Source organism: Cydia strobilella, chromosome Z (genome assembly GCF_947568885.1).
Source record: "Cydia strobilella chromosome Z, ilCydStro3.1, whole genome shotgun sequence".
In the NCBI taxonomy this organism is placed as follows: domain Eukaryota; kingdom Metazoa; phylum Arthropoda; class Insecta; order Lepidoptera; family Tortricidae; genus Cydia; species Cydia strobilella.
The window spans coordinates 5,802,011-5,824,809 of NC_086068.1; the positions used below are offsets into that span (position 1 = coordinate 5,802,011).

At 38.9% G+C, this 22,799-nt stretch overlaps 1 protein-coding gene, 1 long non-coding RNA gene and 1 other non-coding gene across 10 annotated transcripts in view; 1 reads left to right on the top strand and 2 right to left on the bottom strand.

Annotated features, from left to right (window-relative positions):
- Positions 1–22,799, bottom strand: part of LOC134754202 (protein phosphatase 1 regulatory subunit 12B) — a 99,558-nt gene that overhangs the window by 73,292 nt on the left and 3,467 nt on the right. The window lies entirely within an intron of this gene.
- Positions 1–22,799, top strand: part of LOC134754525 (uncharacterized) — a 267,264-nt gene that overhangs the window by 11,484 nt on the left and 232,981 nt on the right. The gene's annotated exons all lie outside the window — the stretch shown is intronic.
- Positions 5,844–5,918, bottom strand: Trnac-aca (transfer RNA cysteine (anticodon ACA)). The gene has a single exon. It is a non-coding gene; the product is annotated as a tRNA-Cys (tRNA).

Here is a 22,799-nt window from a genome sequence, read left to right on the forward strand (position 1 = left end):
AATGCTTTAAATATAGCAAAGTGGGGTGGTATTTTGAATGCAAATAACCCACATAATTGATAGATTGCAAACACTTGCGGCTTCTATAACTTAAACCAAGAGCGCCCTTTTTCATGTCGAATCCCACTTATTTTACCATTATATTTGAGCGTCATATTAGGGCATTTTCTTCTGTAGTGATGCACTGAAAATTATTTTAGGATATGTAAATTTAATGTTATTTGTGCCCAGAATCATGAGCTGACTCCATGTTCCTAGGAACGAAACAATGTCTTAAAATGTTCATACATTTTACGTACTTTCCATTTCGTTACCGCGGCACTCGGCCGTGCAAAGTGCATGTTTGAAAAATGGTGACGTAATCGAAAAATAAAACTTGGGACGCTTTTTTCCTCCAAGTAGGAAGGAAGGAGCTCGTGATTCTGAGTAGGAAAAACATTAAATTTACCTATTTTCGAATAAAAGTCCAGTGCATCACTACAGAAAAAAATGCCCATTAGCTATTTGACAGCCCTAGTGCAAGCCCACTGGAGCATTCAGCGTTGGGACCCGCATCGCATATAACGCGGTCAACTTGTTACCACCTACAATATAACGGAAAGGCCCAACTTGCCTCTTTTCCCCTATCACATACGACTTTTAGTACTATGGAGTTTTTATTGTGAAGGAAGTCTATACACTTAATTAGTACGTTCTATATTCTTAATATAACGGAGATGAAAAAGGAGGTAGGCGTGCAGTGAATTTGATGTTATGCATACCTATATGTATAAGTTGTACAAATATATTTAATTAAACTACTCATATGAGGCGTTACAAACCTAAAACGAATGAATTATATATGATTTCGCACAGCAGCGCATAGCAGTATGTAGATACCTACAGAATTTGCATTTTATGTAATATCTCTATACAAATATACATAGAAATAAAATTATTACTAAAATAGATGAAGATAAAGTTCATGTGAAAGTTCACTTTTGTTTCTTTTTAAAAATAAAAGAATGTTTATTTTAAGTAAAACTAGCTATTCCCTCCAGGGCCCATTAAGTTTTTCCACACTGCGTATTCAAAATTTTCAAAACTGTCCCGTTGTCGAAGTTATCGCATTGCACCTGTCTTAGTAAGTATACTTATAAAAACATTGCAAGTGTTATAAATCCTAATGTGTATAGTGATAAAATAAGAGTTTTAACCACTTTATCCCGAAATGAGCTGATACCTACTCTTCAAACTGCTGGATCTATTTTTCTCAAACATATCTAAGAGCAACCGAAAGAAAACTCGCTTTCACGTAAAAAAAAACCGCATCGACATCGGTCCATCCGTTTGAGAGCTACGATGACACAGACAGACATACAGTCAAACATTGGCTTCAAACGTATAAGTATAACACCCCTCTTTTTGCGTCGAGGGTTACAAACTTTTAGGACTACAGAAACGTTGTCAAAGCTAACGTACACACAGACATATCGTACGTACTAACAGCAACATTAACTGACCAATATAGACCTTACGTCTAGGCAATAAGGTATACGTCTGGTCAGTTTACAGTGTCCACGATGGTATGAAATTTAGATCCACAATGGAGTTGAAACACGATGACATTGGATGTAACTATCGTTTCATTATCAGACCGGATGTCAGGCGTGCGAGGCACACGATTATGTCATTTTAACAAATTCAGAAAGGCATAGGCTGGCGTAATAAGTGTAGATGGCTATAATAGCTATACTTATTATACAGCTATACACTGTATCAGGTTATTAAATTCAGTACGGATGAGCAAAAAATAACCTTTCATATGAGTGTGGTGGTCAAAAATCGCAAACAGTAAACCTCGGTTGCGCTCTCGTTCGTAAAAAAAAAACACAAAAGGTTGACTCATAATTCGGCCAGGATCCTTATCATACACATACAAGAGGTTGATGATTTAGGAGAACTCATCGAAAGGTTCTCTAGACTCATTTCGTGGCGATTGGCGGGAGCAGGCAGATTCTAACCGTGACGAGTGGCTGAAGATAACGGAGGCCTTTGCCCAACAGCAGTGGGACACAATAAAGGCTATAAAAAAACATTGGCAATCCTCAGTACAATTTTCAGGCAAAATTAGAACACGGGATTGAATTCTGTAGTTTTGTAATTAAATTGTCTACCGTTGTCCCGTACGAACGCGAATTTTCTGAATATTTGCAGGTTTATAAGAGTTTCCTCTTATATATGACAAATGGTCAAAAATATGCACAGAAAATTAATCGCCTGCTTTAAATGCCGAAAAAAAACACAGGAAATAAAATGCGTCTGTAAGGGACAGCCCGTGGAATGCTCCCATTTGGAACTCATGTTTGTAGAGAGAAACAGAAGGATTGTGATATAGTTGGGTAAGATAGGGATAGATAGGAAACGGCTTAATCTTAAATAGAATAAAATCTTTCTAAGTAAATTACACGTCTTCGTGTGACTTCTTGTTAACCCTAACCATTCATGTGTGTGTGATGGTCGAAAATAGAGTGAAAAAAATCGTTCTCGAAAAAGAAGACTATTAAATTTTCTATATATAAATTTACTTATAGAATTTATATTTGAATTATCAAGACCAGACTAGACAAGAGGTTAATGAAATGACAGTTCGATTGCTCTAATCTGCCAGCCCATCTGTTTAAGCAGTGTATTAATAAGTATTTGGCAAAATTTTCATTTTTGGTACAAGCTTTTATCGCTGACTGTACTTTTCTTTCCACAGGCAACTAATACTCATCAAGACAATTCTAAAAATGCCAAACACAATTAGTTTAGTTGTTTTATCACAGAGTTCCTATGGCCACCTCCTGTCTCTAGATCAGATCAGCTCGATGTTAACATAATATTGCATTGTCACCCGACTAACTGTATCTATGCAAATTTTCAGCTTCATTGGAAGTCGGAGAGTGGGTCAAATTGAACTTGCAAAATTTGACTCGTACAAACATAGTTACATTCATTACATTCATTACATACATACACACAGACAAACTTTTTCTTCAATTTTTCTTTCTTTAAATTAGTTAATTTCTTTAATTATTACTTCTATTAATGTCACCTAGTTTTTTACTTAACCTTGGATTGTATATTGCGAATCCGGCTACAACGTGACAGGCATAGCCTAGCGTGGGGCCACAGGATAATATCTAATGTTGATAAGGTTTTTTCTTTTAAATAAATATTCTTATTCTTATATATACATTGCAAGTGTCCTTCCCTGGACCTTAAACTATCTAGCAAATCCAAAACATCTAAATCTCTTCAGCGGTTAAAATGAAGTGGTAACAGACAGAGTTACAATCGCATTTATGATATTAGTAGGAATATCAGTAATAGATATACCTATCCATTTTAAAACACCATAAATTTAATTTAAAAAAAAAACATCTAATAAACGTGACTACGTTAAGGCAGTAAAATCACTCGTAAACTAAAAAAAAACACTATTACACATGGTTAATCTAAGGTTTTAAAACCGATGTCTGTTAGTTGTTACGTCAACTTTAGCTACACAGACCAGAAGGGTCATTTCACGGCAAAAGTTACGAGAGCTACCGTAAAACCAACTGATTATAGTAATTAAAGATAATAGTAGCCTGCGCAAACCGGCGGAGCGCAGCGCAGATCACTTTAAATTTATCAATGTATATTGTTCCCTAATGCAATTACATTCAGGTATAAATTTGAATGCTCTGAGACCTGAGGATTGTTACTCCGCGGCATCGAGGAGCACGTTAGAGGATACCGTGGCGGTAGGAGCCGGCATGCCACGGCATTTCCTGGTATGCGCCGAGGCCTCCAGAGTGCGCCGGGACAACAGGGGAGAACTCGTTTCGAAAGTTTCAGAGCAATCTAGCTAGTCGTTTTAAAATGAGAGCAAAGTTACGTTTGTATGGAGAACCGAGCTTGCCGGGGACTTTTAAACAGTGAGACTTATATTCGGATTAGAGTGGAACCAAGCTAGGTCTGAACAGACTTTGCAGTACCAAGTGTGGTAGTGTCAACATAGACTTCCCACCATGACTAGTGTCTCTGTGACCTGTGTCACAGAATAAGTAATAGTATTATCATACAGAACGGACACGCACCGCCCCGCCCCGATTCGAATTACCTCGCCCCGCGACAGCAGATTGACGACCTTTTGCCGACCGCTCAGTACTGTTTTTAAGCAACTTACTCACACAGTGACGCATGCCGCGTGTACAGACGTGCCGTTCACACATAGAAACGCAAGTGATTTTTGATGTATAGCGTGTCCGCCCTGTGCCTTTGCTCAGCTCGGGCAAAACTAATTTATGATGGCGTCACTTTGTGACGTCAAAGTCTGTGCAAAATTAGCTTTGGTACTCTATCATCGATTTTGTGGTACCAATAATAAATGCAGCCGACACAATAGATCAAGTCACCGACCCAATTGCGAGCTATCTAAAGATATGAGCGCGCTAAAAATACGCGTTATAGAAACAAAACGCGGCGATAAATCAGGTGATCTAAACGCGGATGCGCTAGCCACGCCGGTCTAATGATTTAAGACAATGCAATGCTAAACAACACATATCTTTGACAACACTATAATAATTATTATAAAATAATAAATAAACACGAATACATAATTTATGAGAAAAATTTGAGATATGTCACCGTAAAATTGTAAACACTCGTCATTTTGCAATCTGGCTAGTTAAATTATAAACTGACGGTAGGAAGATTACAAACTAACCTATTATTTTTAGGGTTCCGTACCCAAAGGGTAAAAATGGGACCCTTTTATTAAGACTCCGCTATCTGTTTGTCTGTCTGTCACCAGGCTGTATCTCATGAACCGTGATTGCTAGACAGTTGAAATTTTCACAGATGATGTATTTCTGTTGCCGCTATAACAACCAATACTAAAAAGTACGGAACCCTCGGTGCGCGAGTCCGACTCGCACTTGGCCGGTTTTTATTTTGTTGACGTAGTGGTAAAATGCGTTATACCCCGGTCACATATTCGACGAGTGGCATGGCAAGTAGCGAGGGAAGTAAAAACTCGTAGTGACCTTGGGCAGATATAAGCGTAACTGTACACCGTAAAAAAAACCGGCCAAGTGCGAGTCGGGCTCGCGCACGAAGGGTTTCGTACCATTACACACAAAAACGGCAAACAATCACGTTTGTTGTATGGGAGGCCCACTTAAATATTAATTTTAACTGTTTTTAGTTTTTTCAACTCTCTAGGTATCACGGTTCATGAGATACAGCCTGGTGACAGATAGACGGACAGCCGGACAGACGGACAGCGGAGTCTTAGTAATACGGGCCCGTTTTTACCCTTTGGGTACGGAACCCTAAAAAGCTTTCAGACAAATTCCTCAAAACAACTGAAGCCGTCAGCAACGCCCACATTTATTAATCTAACCTCATTTAGAGAATTTAGAACAATGATTTATCTCAAACCGAATGTTATTGGTGGCGCCCGCTGTATACCATTGTCTTTAAATAGGGTTGCCATACTGAAGTATCCTGTAGTCCTGAAGGACATGTCAGGATTTTTGGTCCTTAGCCAGGATTGCGGGGGGACTTGGCGAGTGTCAAGATTTTTTAGAAACCTCAACTAATCACTAGACTAGAAGTTTGCTAAAAGTTTGGAGCTGGGCAGAGGAAAAGGAAGGTTATGTTAGGTGGCGAGTACCGAGGGCCTATCGCGAACAACGTTCGACGTGTTGCCTCCCTGCCACACTTACGTACGAATTTACAAGTGCGACAGAGAGGCAACATGCCGATGTGCAATTGTGCATGTTGCGGAAAGTTTTCAAAAATAAATTAAAATTGGAAAAAGTCACTGTCTTGGGTGGGACTTGAACCCACGACCACTGGATCACTGTAATACAGTGCTCTGCCATCTGAGCTACCAAGACCGTACCCAATACAGCGAATATTTCCACCATATGAATATGAGCCATAGCTAGACGTTGTCGCAGACGTTTCTGCAGGATTTTTTTCTCTTTCACTCTTATAAATTTCGGTATATCGCCATCATCGCCTCCTACCTATGATGCCACCCGGTCGGTGATAAGGACAAAGCATGGTACTATTTTCTCTTTCCTCTTATAGGAATCGCAATAAGACTATCTTTCTCTATCACAGAGTGTCAGGCCCTTGCCTAAGACATATTGTCACAAGTTTACAGTTAGGCTTAATTAGCTGAGTTAGTGTCCGAGTGTTCAGCCCTGTCCCGGTATATTTCAGTACTTTTCGTACCTTGTCACAATGACAATAGTATGATGTCCCTAGCGAATTTCATATTGATTGTCACTGTGACAGGGTACGAAATGGTACTGAAATTTAAATCTTTGACTGTACATGTCATCCGATAACGATATCGGCCTGTTAGTTGTTCGGAACTGTCAAATTTACAACTGACAGGCTGATATCGTCCGGCGGACTTGTAATCAGTGGGCCCCTTAAGTCATTGTCAACAGAGGTGACAACAGGGTAAATCCAACAAAAATCCTATTTAATAATCATCTATGCTCGAATTGTTTAATTTTCAATACTGTTACATCGACTGAATTAGACTAATTTTGTAACATTTGCACTATAAAGCTAATATGAGTGCCATCTGCCAAATCTTGGTCGCAGACCGCTGCCAGACGGTGTCACTTACTAGATAGTTATAGTGAAGCAATAAATAAAACATTATAGGATAATCTTACGCTGCGTCTTACGTAAGCGAACAACTCGCGAACGCGAAGCGGCGCGGCGCGTCGCGGCGGGCCCACGGCGTTCGCGTTCGCAACGATATCGCCCACGTAGGACACTCCTATAGGTATCAAATGATCGATTCACCCCGCGCCGCATCGCTTCGCTTCGCGTTCGCGTGTTGTTGGCCTACGTAGTACCACAGAATAAGAAATAATTGATAGTAAGCTGCGTTACACAAACTAACGTAGTCCCACCAACGATTGACAATAAACATCGCTGAGTCCCACAGTAAGCTCAATAAGGTTTGAGCTATGGGTACTAGACGACGATACTAGGGTGGCAAAAAAATAAGTGCATTCCCGTTGCCAGGGAGGTTTTGGGATTTTACTAAGCAACTTTTACTATGGGACCAACCCCGAAATCGCGAAAAAAAAATTGTCTGTTCCATACATTTTGGCTGGTCCATTTTCTATGGAAGGGTAAAATTTTTTTCGCTGTTCTCCAGGAAGGAACACATTTTCCAAGATGGCTGCGGTTCCTCGAGGTCCCTAAATGCCAAATGGTGTGGACATGAAAGAGGGACAAATATACCAAATTTCATGACTGTCCAAGAGATTTCGAAGTTTGTCCTATTCCGATTGTGCTATTCTGTCCCTAAATATTATTGCTGATAGTACTTCTACAGTGGAACCTCGATAACTCGAACCTCGATAAGGCGAAATCCTCGTTAACACGAAATAAAACGCTAATCCCTTCTGGTCAAAGCTAAAAACCTCTATATAACTCGCAATATTTAACCTCGTTATGACGAAGTTTCAAACGATTCCCTCACTGGAATTCAGTACAATTTTAACCTTCATAACTCGAAAACTTGCAATTGACCTCTATACCTCGAAAAAATATACGTATCGATCCACCACCTCTGTAACTCGAAGGAAACAATAAGACTGATACTATATGTGATACGTGATTGTGTAATTAGTCTGTAATACAAATTTTTCGTTGGTTTTTCCTCTATAACTCGAAATTATTATAAACGAACCAAAATCTGTTTAAGACGAACCATAATCCATAGAAACCTCTCTAAGCTGATACCTTCCGTAAGACGAAACCTCGTAAACACGAACTTTTTGGCGTTTCCCTTAAGATTCGTGCTATCGAGGTTCCACTGTATTACGAATAACATTTACATACGTACACACATACTGATGGTGACGACTTTAGAAGACAGACAAAACATCAAGGTACTTTAATATCTAAGTATACAAAATTTAATTACAACGGTTAAATTGTACGTGCAGGTTTTGTAACGCAAAAACTAACAGAAACAACATTAATGTTTCAAAAACATTTCACATACAGCTTTTCTAAGGATCGTAACAAAACTGATCCCATAAAAACAATCATGTTGAGATATCTTCATCAATACAGTGATGCAGGCAACAGGCCTTTAGGCACATAGCGCTCAAACGAATACAATTTCCACGAGCATTATATCAACGCTTTAAAGTCTGCCATTTCTCAGTGAACGATGCCAAAAAGTTCGCATAAGCCTATTTATAAACTAAAGCGAATACTGATCAAAGATATCAAACTGAACTTTGAAAAGTGGGGCAGTTTCAACGTCAAATCAAGTTTACATCGCTCTCTGTTTCTGGTAATGTTCAAGAAAGGAACAGGAATAAGAACACGCTAATGTCTATTCGTGTGAATGTAAAAACTAAAAATACACGCGTATCGATAGTTATCGGTGGCGATGATGTAAACATAACGAGTGGTGAGCTGGTGAGATATAGGGCAGAACAGCAAACGCCCTACTAACTACGGGATATAAAAGAGTTAATAACTAAAAGAAACATCGTAGGAGCAAGCGAGTTTTAACCTAGTGGCGTTGTTCGAAAGCTGATAATGCTGTGAGTATATACCACAAAACGCATGAGTTTAGGAGCATCGTTGCGTTTGAGGCACCTTAGCAATTGAAGTACTTAAATTTGACTCTTACTCCCTCACAGATAAGATCGAAATTACTTCTAAGTGGATCTGTCTATAGTTTATGACGCAGAAACCATCAGATACACTCGATGTTCGAAGATTTGGCACACCACACGCCATTCGTTAGAGGCAGCTCGTAAACCACATTCTGGCAAAGAACCTAAAGCCTGGGATTTCCCAAAGAAATTTACCAGTTTTCATTGCTCTGCGGTGTATGGCGTCTAGTCGTGTGTAACTCATCCATAATGGTTCATAATAAGGTGTAATAAAGTTACCGCCCAAGACAGAACAGCGACAGCGCAAATTATCCTACATACTTGGACATAATCTACGATTTGGATGAGAATAAGGTGCAACGTGCAGATTGTGGCAGGAGAGAAAAACCGGCCAAGTGCGAGTCGGACTCGCGCACGAAGGGTCCCGTACCATTACGCAAAAAACGGCAAAAAAAATCACGTTTGTTGTATGGGAGCCCCCCCTAAATATTTATTTTACATATTCTGTTTTTAGTATTTGTTATTTTAGCGGCAACAGAAGTACATCATCTGTGAAAATTTCAACTGTCTAGGTGATAGCTAGACAGTTGAAATTCAGTGGGTCATGAGATACAGCCTGGTGACAGACGGACAGAAATCGCTAAACGCATGTAACTAAAATGTGCTGCAACAGAACAGAAGGTACCATTTGAACTATATAAAGACGAAGAAATTCATGCAGCGACAAACTTCGTCGGAAAGCGCTAGAGGCGCAAAACACTTACGGCCACGACTTTGCGCGACCGGCGGCGGCAACCATAGGTGGGAACGAAAGGTCCGATCGCTGTGTCTCGCTCCAACCTATAGCAGCCGCTTGTCGCCGCCGCCGCCGCGCGATGTCGTGGCCGGGCCGTTAAAGTAGCGTGATTCATAGGGCCGATACAGGCGGACTGCAACCCGACTGCAATGAGAACTGGACGCCAACTGCAACGTCGGCGTACAGTTCCCATAGCTGTAGTCCGTCTGTAAAGGGCCACACTTAAACGCTCTAAAAGCCTCAATAAACTATTATAGCGTTGTTCATAAACTCGTTACTGGTCTGAATTAGCTATGAATAGTTTGTCTTTATCACTCATTTTGACTTATGTATTTGTACGAAAGGGATAAAACATAATTTAACAAAATCAGGACCGTAAAGTATCATGAATAAGGGGGTTAATCGTTTGTCTTTTGTCATTTTGACGTATGTATTTGTAAGAAAGTGATAAAGCATAGGACTTCCGGTTCGAGCGCCATCTTGATAGTTAGCATCGTGATTAATTACTTTGTTTTTTGCTTATTAATATTGTTTAAAGTGTAATATCGATAGCTTATTATACAGTAAACTAATGTGGTAGTGTGCAGTGAATGGAGAATTAATTTTGAAGCGCGTTTAACCACCATCTTGGAGTCAACGGCCGGTAGTCCACGTGCTTCTTGTAAAGTCTAGCAATCGATTTACAAGAGCTAACAAATCACCGTACACTGTCTTGTACAACCGTACAATTTTTGTCGTTTGTAAACCTCTCAATACCTTGATACTGGCGAAATAGTCCCACTGGGCTGAAGCCATAATTTTAAAAGAAGAAGAAGAAGATAAAGCATAAATTAATTAATTGAGGCTTGTAAAGTTTAATAAGGACCAACCACACACAAACTAGAACAAACCGATAATATATTTTTTTTTGTAAATGAGGAGTATGTATAAAATAAACCACGCACGTGTTGTGACAGCGACCGCCATCTTTGCGACATTGTATTTATTTTGACAAAACGTGATGTGTGTCACTTGTAAAAATAGTATTTCATGGGCGTTAAGATACGTGTGGAGTTGTCGACAGTGCATTCGTTAAATAAATAACTGAAATAGTTAAATACATAAGGAAAAGTGTGGTAAAGTCTTAAAACCTTTACCCCTAGCGTTTTGTTTATTACTCGACTAATTGTATACAAGAAAGCTAGAAATAGGGGACAACGTGATAATGATGAGTAGATAGTGTGGTAGGTAAGTGATTTCACAACATTCATTTCAAAAGTGCGCGCAAAGAAAAAACCGGCCAATTTTGTTGTTTGGGAGCCCCACTTAAATATTTATTTTATTCTGTTTTTAGCATTTGTTATTATAGCGGCAACATAAATACATCATCTGTGAAAATGTCAACTATCTAACTATTACGGTTAATGAGATACAGCCTGGCGACAGACGGACAGACAGACGGACGGACAGCGAAGTCTTAGTAATAGGGTCCCGTTTTACCTATTGGGTACGGAACCCTAAAAAATACTATTTTAATCTCCCGTGTAACTCTCCTTCCTCTAGTCAGATTTGCAACAACAACATGCCTTGCCTATATTTACATTTATAAATATATACATTTTTAGCATTATGTTTCATCTTCTGTGAGATACTTAGAGTACAAGGTAGAAAAACATAGACCCTGGAATAAATTGTTGGTCTTTTCCTATAGAACTTTAGACAATAGATATATTTTCGTTTAAAAAAGTACATTAGCTAGGTATACATAAAGATCTTTCCGTCATATATGTCTGGCAGATTGGGCCAACAAATCAGTCGACGTATTCAGGAAACAACACACAGAAGTGTCTGCCGAAGATGTATCATTATTTTCCGATGCACCCCCTTAACCTTTTGGACGCTAATGACGGATATATAGACACCGCAGGTCCAACGCCAAAGACTGATAATCCGTCACAGACCACAGAGCAACATAGACCTACGTGCATGTGCATAAATATGGACGGTATAGAAAGGACGACAATCTCTTATGGCAGAACTATTGCAAAAGTGACCAGCTTTTAGCTGTAAATAATAGTTCCTAATCTCTCCGGTGGCGCTAGTTAGGCTCTGGGACATTAGTATAACATGAACCATATAAGGCAACAAATAATCCGACCAAATTACGTAGGTTGTTTTTGGTAGTATTTCGCTGTATGGTGGCGCCGCCTAATTACTGTTTTTTGATGGACACTTTTCATACATAGAGATTTGGCTCCTTTATATAGTCTCTATGTGCATAAAGTTCAATTTCAATTGACACTTCGGTGACGTGGCGTCCGAGTGACAGTTTTTGTGTTTGACACGGCGTCGAAAGGGTTAAACGCGTAAGGGCTCAGTTATCTCTGGTGACGTAGCCAGTCGCTGTTTCCGCTTCCCGCGATACGGCCCCGGCACCGATATTTTTAAATACAAGGCTGTTTATAACGGTCCGAGTATTCTTGACGTGTTTAGCCCGACCGATTCAAAATGTCATTGCGTAATAATTAGTGCGAGTGCTTTTTTTTTAATGCCGAAGACTTAAGCTAAGCTACTTTCAAGGCTTGTCAAGTCAAAATGAAAATTAAATAAAGAATTTTATTTCTGTGCCATTTAGTACCTTGTAGTGACAATCGATATAAGGGCCGCTGTATAGAGTTTTTCGGTACTTATGTACGAAATATCATTTACCGGTTGCTTTTCGGTGAAGGAAAACATCGTGAGGAAACCGGACTAATCCCAATAAGGCCTAGTTTCCCCTCAGGGTTGGAAGGTCAGATGGCAGTCGCTAACGTTAAAACTAGTGGCTTCGTCAATTCTTGAGATTAGTTGTCAAGCGGACCCCAGGCAGACATGAGCCGTGGCAAAATGACGGGATATCGCAAGGAAGAAGAAGTATGGAAGGTAAAAGAGTTATACTCCATGACCGCTAGGGATCTCATATTACTGTTACTGTGACAAGGTTACTTACGGTGTGGTACAGAAATCAAACTCGTTGACCGTTCAGCGGTCTGAGTTGACAACCTTTTCAAAAATTACTATGATAATCGACGTCACGAAATTAGACAATTGTGACGCGGCCCATTATAGAAATCTTTATATAAATATTTATGCAACGCCACGTGTTTTACCGTCGTATTTAGCATGGGAAAACTCCAAGTATAAGTATAAATAATATACAGCGTGGAAAAAAATTATGGGCCCTGGAGGGAAAGTGCGTTAAACCCTTAAGTTAGCTCATTTTACTTAAAAGAAACATTCTTTTTTTTTTTTAGAAACAAGACTGCATAAAACGATTTTTTTAAACTCGCTTGTCTCGCTCGGGACTAAAAAATATTTTTTTATTGAATAAATAAAGTTTTTTTATTAAATATTTCTTTTTACTTTGACGTGTCGTGCATCGATAAAATGGGAAATACAGTTTTCACGGGAATCTCTGTCAAGGACTTTGAGTTAGTTCGATATTTTAGAGTGCCCTGGCCGCTCTGACATATCTAATGGCGACTGTACCTGATTGTTCCAGTTATTTGACCGTATCATATTTACTACTTAGTTTATAGTAGAGTTCAGAGACTAATAGTAAACATTATTATGTATTTGCAAATTAATCATCTACGAGTATCACGCGGCGACCGGCGTGCTACATATTTGTTAGAAAGCGGCCACGAGAATCGATAAAAGCAGAAGCATCTTCGGCTCGCACAACAGTTTATTATCGCCAGCAATAAACGACATAATACGGATGTTGACATGAATCGCGAATATATGAAATGTTATGTTTTTACCATAGCAGGGAATATTTGAATGCTGAAAATCATATTTTGTAAGTGTAAAAATGCGTAATAAATTAATTAAAAACAATTTAAAAGTATTTAAAAATACATATATGCCCAGCATCACGTGACTGCAAACGCAGAGCGGAGCGCGTGACGTCACGTTGTGAGAAACACGCACAGACAAGTTGTCAAACCTGGTGGTGAGAACCACCTGGTTAGCGCCAGAGGTCGCACTGACAACAGTTTCATCACATCGTTACATCATCAGGATCACGTGACAACTTGGAGCGTTTTTGCGGGAAATTTAATCACTAAACTAATTTAAGTCGATGTTTTATTAAAAAATAGTAAATATTTTTTTTTACGTGTATCTATAAAATGAAAACAGTTCTAAAAAATTGTCAATATCCCTATTGAGAACACTAGTGTAAATTTTACATGTACAGAAGTATTTTAAGGAACGTACGCGACACCATATTTGTCCTCATCTAAAACCAGGACCAATGCCGCAGTCTGTATTAACGTACTTTAGTTTCGATTACTACAATAAAATTGGCATAGTAATAATAATAACTGGTGCACATAAATAAATAAATAAATAAATATTATAGGACATTCTTACACAGATTGACTAAGTCCCACGGTAAGCCCAAGGAGGCTTGTGTTATGGGTACTCAGACAACGATACATATAATATATAAATACTTAAATACATAGAAAACACCCATGACTCAGGAACAAATATCTGTGCTCATCACACAAATAAATGCCCTTACCGGGATTCGAATCCAGGACCATCGGCTTCACAGGCAGGGTCACTACCCACTAGGCCAGACCGGTCGTCAAAATGAAACTGAAACAGATGAAACTAACCATGCCCTTTTGGTTCCGAAGTTACCAGGCCACCAATACCTGGGGAACACTTTAGGGGAGGAGTGGTGATTGTGTTTTTTTTTATACCACGTCGGTGGCAATCAAGCATACGGCCCGCCTGATGGTAAGCAGTTACCGTAGCCTATGGACGCCTGCAAACCCCGAGATATTACACGCGCGTTGCCGACCCTTTAAAAACCTGTACACTCCTTTTTTGAAGAACCCCATACTGTAGCCCCTCGGGAAAACCAATACTTGTCATATATTGATAAACTGAAAGTGTTTCGAGCTATGTATACAGTCAGCTGTAGAGATAATTAAACTAATCCCCGTGCATAGAAGGGGGTTTGACTATCATGCATAGAAGTTTGTTTGTGTACATGATGGTCGGGTTAATCTTCACATCTTTCCCTTGACCACTTCTTGGACCCTTACGCTTTAGTAAAGAGAAGGACTAAAATGATCATACGTATATACACATTTACGCATAATACCCAAACTCAAAAGCTATGTTGAGGTATCTATAAATGAGAGTGGATATCCAAAAGTTAAATTTCGATCAGCCATGTCGATAGTTATTGAAGAAAACATCAAATTAACCGATCAGCATAGGTCGTCAATTAGTCGACACCAGGTCTTGGACCTAATCCAGGAGACAGTTGAGAAAACAAAGAGGGTTTCACGACAATTTTTATCTAACTTAGTCGCGTCTGGTCAAACTCGTATGAATTTCAATATTATTGCTGGATTGCTTCAGGTTTTAGAAAAAATATTTTAGAAAATGGTGGCCATGAAAAAAAAGCGCGACGAATAAACCGCGAACCGGAAACCGAAGGCTTTGGGTTCAAACCCTGCCTCGGGCCAATGCGTTTACAGAATTTGTTTAAAAAAACAGACTAATCTCTATACGGCCGATGACGGTTGCGCTTTTATCATCCTTACTAGACGTTGACAGGCGATAAAAGCGTGACCATCATAGGTCCATGAGCAACTCAAGCAGCGCACGAGTGCGTATCGATGCGGTATAGTGTTGCAGTGCGTCATAAGGCGATCACATTTCCAAACAGGTGTATTTTCGACGCGACCGTAGTTTTCAATTGAATCTTAAAGTTTCATAAATAAGATCACTTTTTAAAAGACTTTTCGGGTGCTCGAGTGATGTAACTGTGTTTACCCGAGAATAATGTATGTATCAGAGTACGAATTCGATTTGTAGGTCACTAATGCTACTTTACAGTAAAGTATCTAGTAGCCAAGAGTTATTAATAGTAAAATAAGTTTAGGAAAAATTAGTGCCTTGAATTTGGCAGCTGATGTAGATGTTTCTGTACAGCCACGTATACCATGCGGTAATTCTGTTTGTCAAAGTTCGACGCTTGACATCTCAGTTACCACAAAACATAGTGCCCAATAGCGCCATCTAGTTCAACAGTAAACCCTCCATTTTGGAACAAGGTCCCTTATCGCACAGTACGGACTTGGCGGATGGGGGCTGAAAATTATTTTCCGTCACGAACCTTTTTTAACTTCGTTCCAACCGAGTGTTCCATGAACATGAACATGATTTCCTCATATGTGATGTGAAAAGCAGTACCTATATGAAAAAAGTGTAAGAGTTTTCCGTCACGAACCTTTCTTAACTTCGTTCCAACCGAGTGTTCCATGAACATGAACATGATTTCCTCACATGTGATGTGAAAAGCAGTACCTATGTGAAAAAAGTGTAAGAGTTTTCCGTCACGAACCTTTCTTAACTTCGTTCCAACCGAATGTTCCATGAACATGAACATGAAAATGATTTCCTCACATGTGATGTGAAAAGCGGTACATATATTATGTGAATAAAGTGTAAGAGTTTTCCGCCACGACCCATTCTACTTCGTTCCAACCGAGTGTTCCACGATACTCACGCATTTTTTTTTTATAGGTACATTAAAACAAAAGGAAAAGTTTACAAAACTGCAGTGAGACCAGCTTTTTTGTATGGGTCGGAATGCTGGGCTGTAAAGAAATCGCATGAGCAACTCCTGCATGTCAATGAGATGAAGATGCTTCGCTGGGCAGGTGGTGTCACGAGACTAGACCGGATAAGGAACGAATACGTCCGCGGAAGTTTCAAAGTAGCCCCAATTAGAGAGAAACTCCTTGAAACTGCTAAGATGGTACGTCCACATACTAAGAAGAGGAAAGGACCATGTCGTCAATATTGCATTGAACCTTCCGGAACAACCGAGAGGAAGAGGAAGACCAAAATCCACATGGTGGTCCAATATTAGAACCGACCTAGAGAACCTGAACATAGCAGAAGAGACAACCCAGAACCGACTACTCTGGCGCAGTGACAAGGAGACCCGACCCCACTTAGGTGGGATAAGGGAAGGAAGAAGAAGAAGAAGAGTACATTACAACTCTTGTACAATGAATAACGTTTTTTTTTGTTGGTAAAACGTAAGTATTAGTACATATTTGACCACAATCTCACCTGATGGTAAGTGCCGATGCAGTGTAGGATGAAACATGTTTTGTTAATTTTCATCAATTGAAGTCGTTTATTTTCACAGACTGTTTAATCATTGATGCAGTCAGATTTGATTTTTGATATTCTCTCCGTGCATACATTGGATAGTTCGGAAATCATACCTTAGGGGATAAAAAGGGTGGAAGTGGGATATAGATACTTCTAATTCCATTTCATTTCGCGGGCAGAAACTAGTATCTCAATAGAGTAAGTTTAGAATCTGGCAGCTAGTAGTTTTATTCTACAGAAGGGATCGTGCGGCCTACTCCCGTTTTATATTCAGGGAAATTAGGGTTACATCCATGGCCAAACGTACCATCGTCCATACTGTTCTGTCAATTCAAGAACCAGGAAATTGGAAGGAAACAAAAGATATGCTTGTCCCTCGGCTAGCCGCGGCTATCTCTAGCCATTTTGTTAAAAATATATACTGCTATGGTATGCAAAGTAAGAAAATAAATGAAAATTAGACTTGTTTTCGTGTTTTTGCTATATCGAGCAAACTTTAACCTTTTAAGGCCTGCGCAGACCGGCGGAGCGCAGCGCAGATTTATCAATTTATCAATGTACACGGTGTAACATGAGGATACCGAATAATTTTAACAGCGTATTCCTGATCATATTTAAAGACTAAAATGTTCTATAAACTTTTCTGTAATTCGCCTAGTTTCAGAGTTAATTCCAATAAATTAAAAAACAAATGCCCCGTCCTAATGGATGGAATCTATGGATATTAAAAATAATGTATAATGCCATTGAATTACACATTAATAAAAGTATTATTTGTCGTTCATGTCAAACTTAGTGTATTGTAGACCGAACACATCATCGCTAGGGTTGTACCTCGTCTGCATCGCCGTCTGCCTCATGGATCTCGTTAATTACATCTATTAAGATTCGTTACTCCAGGGTTTATTCGGACCATTATCAACACAAATAAGAACAACTCAATGTAAACTTTATTTCAATTACATAAGGACTACCGATAGTCAGTGTTAGTACCGAGGCGTCTTTGTGAAACCTAAGAACGGTCTACGATTACGTATGGTCGTAAGGAACATAGAGACCAAGTTGTACTGGAGATTCCAGCGCTAAGACGAAAAAATGCATTCTTAATGTGGTAGCAGGGCACTGACTGACTGATTAGTCGAAGAAATCTCAAGAATTATGGCGGCTTTTGACCTTCCCGTTTAACCTAAGTTAATGTGATACTTACTTTCACAAATAGTTCAATACGAGGGCTGTTAAGTTGTTAGCTGCTCCGGCTCTACTTATGCGATTACAATATTAAACGATGCTGATACGCAATAATGTGTCAACCCACATCCATTTTGCAATAAGATTTCAACTCAAAAAATTTACGCTTAAAGTTGACATTTTATTGAAAAAATTATGTGGGTTTACACATTTTTGCTAAACAGCATCCCTTACAATGGTATAAATTTTATACCGTTGTGAAGGATATTAAATTTCAATGCTAATTATAATTATGGGCATGATTTTTTTTTATTAATGCGGATAGTTTTTTAGGGTTCCGTACCAAAAGAGACACCGGATCAAAATTTGCATAACTGAGCATTTAAGGCCTGCTTTTATGCAGGTTCAGCGCGCCTCCGCTACAGCCTTTCTTGCACCCGCATGACAAACATTCCAGAAGGGTGCCACTCCGCTCATCATTCTTATTGGAATGAACCCCGGTTCGGTCTTCTCCCATCCCTAATTGGGCATTGAGTGACATCGTTTTCCACCCCCAACCACTTCTGAACTTGGTGGTAAGTTCGGTAAGCATGGAATATTGCACCATCTTCCGTTGAAGGCAGACGTTTATTTTCAAAACAGTAACGCTATGGACAATTGACCCAATACCTTGTCCAAGCGCATAGTGAAAAAGATTTCCCTTTGGCTAATATCTCGCCGGCAGCAAAGGTTATCCGAGAGCACTCCTCACTTTAAAAAGGTCGCATGCCCAGTACGGGTCCTACGGTTTTCCGCCGTTTAAAATTAGACGGGTAGTACGGCAGACGGTCAGGCTAAATCCGTACTGTGACGTCGCGACAATCTAGCTATTCCCGCGTCACGGCGGTGCCGCATTCTGATTCGGTGCGGAAGCGTAACGCACAGATGTTACCTAAATGCTAAGTCTTCGTGTACCGTTGATGCTTAACTGACCATTTCTAAACCTTATGGAGACGGTATAACGACCGTGTGGCGTCAAGTTAACGCTGTTGGTACTGACAGCATTAAGCTTTTCGCGTAGAGTTAACTAAAATAAGGCGAAATAGGACAACTTTTATATAGAGCCGGAACAAAATTGTCAAATTTTTTTGCCAATATTTCATGGGCTATTTGAGCATCAAGACAGACCATTCTTTATACATATATTAATATTTCTATTTCTCCTGATACATCAAATAATTTAGCCTCGCTAGATTTAGTTTTCCACGTTTCCGCGTCATGCGTACTCAAGGCGGTAGCGTTGTAGTAGTACCACATGGTTGCGTTTGGTGTAACGCAACTACTACAACTTGTTATTAATGGGACATAGAGCTTAATAACAAGTGGTACAAATGAGCTTTTTAATCACCAACGTTATCACTTGTCTTGTATTGGACTTGCTACGATCAGTTCCAATGCGTTTCTTTCGTCTTTTGTAGGGTTCCGTACCTCAAAAGGAAAAAACGGAACCCTTATTAAATTACTTTGTTGTCCGTCCGTCTGTCTATCAAGACCCTTTATCTCGGGAACGCGTGGAGATATCGAGTTGAAATTTAAACCATATACTCAGGTCTACGGTCCCTTGAAGCTGTGAAAAAACCTCCAAGTTAACGCAAAAAAAAAGATACGGCCGTTTATGCCGCAAAAAACGTATATTTCGACACTCTCAAGGGTATCAAAATTGATAGGGTACTTCCCGTTTGACCTAGAATTATGAAATTTGGCAAGTAATATCGTCTTACACTATAAATACAGGGAAAAATCTGAAAACTGTAAATTTGTAAAAAAAAAGTTACATTTGTACGGAACCCTCGGTGGGCGAGTCCGACTCGCACCTGGCCGGTTTTTTAATGTTTCCTAAACTTAGCTTAGTTACAAAATGGTGCAGAGAAAAAAACTATAATCTTCATCCATTTAAACCGATTATTCGAGCAAGAAGCAAGAATAACTGAAACTAATCACAACTAAGGCTTGATCTTGATAGTGGTAAAAACGCCAGGAGGTGAGACGAACAAAACACGCCCCTGGAGATTTAGAATCTAGTTTATAAATAGGAAAATAGTAGGCTAATGTTAAGAAAACAGTGGATGACGGCTTCTCCATACAAACGTAGTCCTCACTACTGATTTGCCGTCGGGAAGTTCCCATAATTCCCATAATTGCGAAATTTCCACAAGGAAAATCTTCTAAAACTTCTCATATTTTTGTATGGGAATCGTTCACTTGAAAGTTTCCTTTGTTAACTGTGATATTTTGCTACAATGTAAGTCGGGTGACAATGCAATATTATGGTACCATTGAGCTGATCTGATGATGGAGACAGGTGGCCATAGGAATTCTGTGATAAAACAACGCAACCTAATTGTGTTTGGGATTTTTAGAAATGTCTCGATGAGTATTAGTGGACCTGCGGAAAGAAAAGTACAGTCAACGATAAAAGCTTGTACCGAGAATGAAATTATAGCCAAAAACTTATTTAATATTTGTAGTTACGTTCTATTTAGCGGCATAAAAATTACACATTCTGTAAAAAATATTTTCGACCTATATTCAATATGATACATCCAGCCGACTGACGGATAGCAGAGGCTTAGTAATAAGCCTGATAGGATCCCTTTTGGATACCCAAAACACAAAACAATTGTACCAGTAAAATAAAATTTTATTCTGCAAGTTTGTTGTACTTGCGGTTATCGCTTGATAACGACAGGATAGAGTCCGTCTCTTACTATCAAGCAATGTCAGAAAGTGACATATGCTTATCTGGAAAATAAATGACCACTATTGTGAAAAAGCTGGCATTCATTATAACATCTTATTTATTGTGACAAGACAAGGTTGTAGTTTGCTGGGGTATAGAACAGGGGTACTGATGTGCAGTCGGAAACTTTCCAAAATTGCGAAATTCTCACGAGGTAAAACTTCGTAAACTTCTCGTATTTTTGTATGGAAACCAAAATTTTCCATTTCCAAAATAAGTTTCCTTTGTCACCTGTGAAATTTTCTTAAATTTCCGAGTACGTTTCGAACTTTTTGGAAACTTTCCGCAACTTGCACATCTGTCAAGGCAAGGGTCTCCAAAGTTTTAACCCGAAGGCCAAATGGTTTTCGCGGGCAGAATTGCATAAATGTAAGTTCAGTAAATTTGACTTCTTTCGCGGGCTGGATTGGCACGCCCAAGGCCTTTAGTTTAGAATCCACTACCTTAAGATCCCGGGTATAATATATTTTTATTTATTTCGACTATTTATGCCGTTCTCGAAAAGGAGCATTCCACGAAATAGCCTACCGTTGTCCCGTACAAACGCGAATTTTCTGAAGATTTGCAGGTTTAGGAGTTCCTTTTTCTGTGATAAATGGGCAAAAATACGGCAAGAAAATTAATTATCACTATCAGCTTAAAACGCCGAAAAATAAGTTCTAATACACAAAATAAAATGCGTTTGTACGCTTTTCACGGGCTGTCCGCGAAATGATCCAGAAACATTTTTAGTTTACACATTAGAACATTAGTTTTATACACGATAAAATCTCTCGGGTGTGCCTCGGGGCAAAGACCTTCTCCAAGGATTTCCACTATTGTCTATTTAGGTAACTCTTCTCCGGTTGGGTTTTGCTATACATTTTAGCTCATCTTCCCATCTTGTGAGTTGATTTCCCCCTTTCCTTGACCCGTCTTTTAGTTACTTATTTGATATTTTTTTGCACCATTTTCCTATCTCAACACACATCAAGTACCCTGTCCATCTCCACATTCTGTCAGTCTATGTTCAAGGAAGTCAGTAACTTTAGTAATTAGTATTATGTCGGACTGTTTAATTCTATCCGGTTGTTTATGCCTGGTCTTACTCCTCTCCATAGTATGTATAGGTATCATTAAAGTGACCATACACCCGAGGCCAAAAGTATGGAAACAACGTTGTTTTCTTTAATATCTCATGTTTCTATCTTTGTTGTATATATTTGTAAACTAAGACTTACATTAGGCAAACCCAAAAGATTAAAAATACACGCTAAATATCAAAACATTCTAAAATATTGTCAAAAAACTAAAAAATAAAGTAGGAAAAAGTTACATAATTATACCTACCCTTTAATTAAATGACAAAATGTTGAATTGGCAACTATCACAGCCAGAGTGATTTACTTTTAAAATGTTCTATTATTATTTTTACCAAATTGTCAATGAGTAGTATAAAAAGATCACACTTTTCTATTGAAATACAAGCTTGTTTCCATACTTTTGGCCTGGGGTGTACATATTATCTTAGTTTACTGTCTGCCCGATTAATCACATTAATAATGATATATTGTATACATCATGATGTAAATAAAGCAATTGGGTCATATTGTTCATACTAAGGAAACCAGTGAGTCATTATTTGCGGTGTTTACCTATTATTCGCGGTGTTTGGTTCCAAACAATAATGATTGGACTGTGCAATGTGATTCCCAGTTCATGAATTCAAAATTATAGCCGCCACTTAAATAGTTCATGGATTTCTATTGTGGTTTCTGCTTAGAACCTGTCATTTCAATAGATTTTGTGGCAGATAGTGATGGCTTGACATAATAATATGTACTGAAAAGTGACAGCTAGCTTAGTTTAGGAAACATTATTTAGTGTATCTCTATATCATATTGAATAATGAAGAATTGAGATTTAAGAAAGTACACTTAGGTATTTAAATAAAACTACACATAAACACTAGATATCATTACATTTGTATACATTCACATCCTTTCTTTTCATGTCATCTGTCATACAGTCCATCCACCTTATTCTTGGTTTGTCTTTCCTCTTACATCTCAATGTAAATGACAATGCTGTTTTACAATTTCAATTCACAATGCACTTAATTTCTTTTATACATGATATATTTAATAAAAGTGATATTGAAATGGAATGCATTTTTATTACTGACTGTACT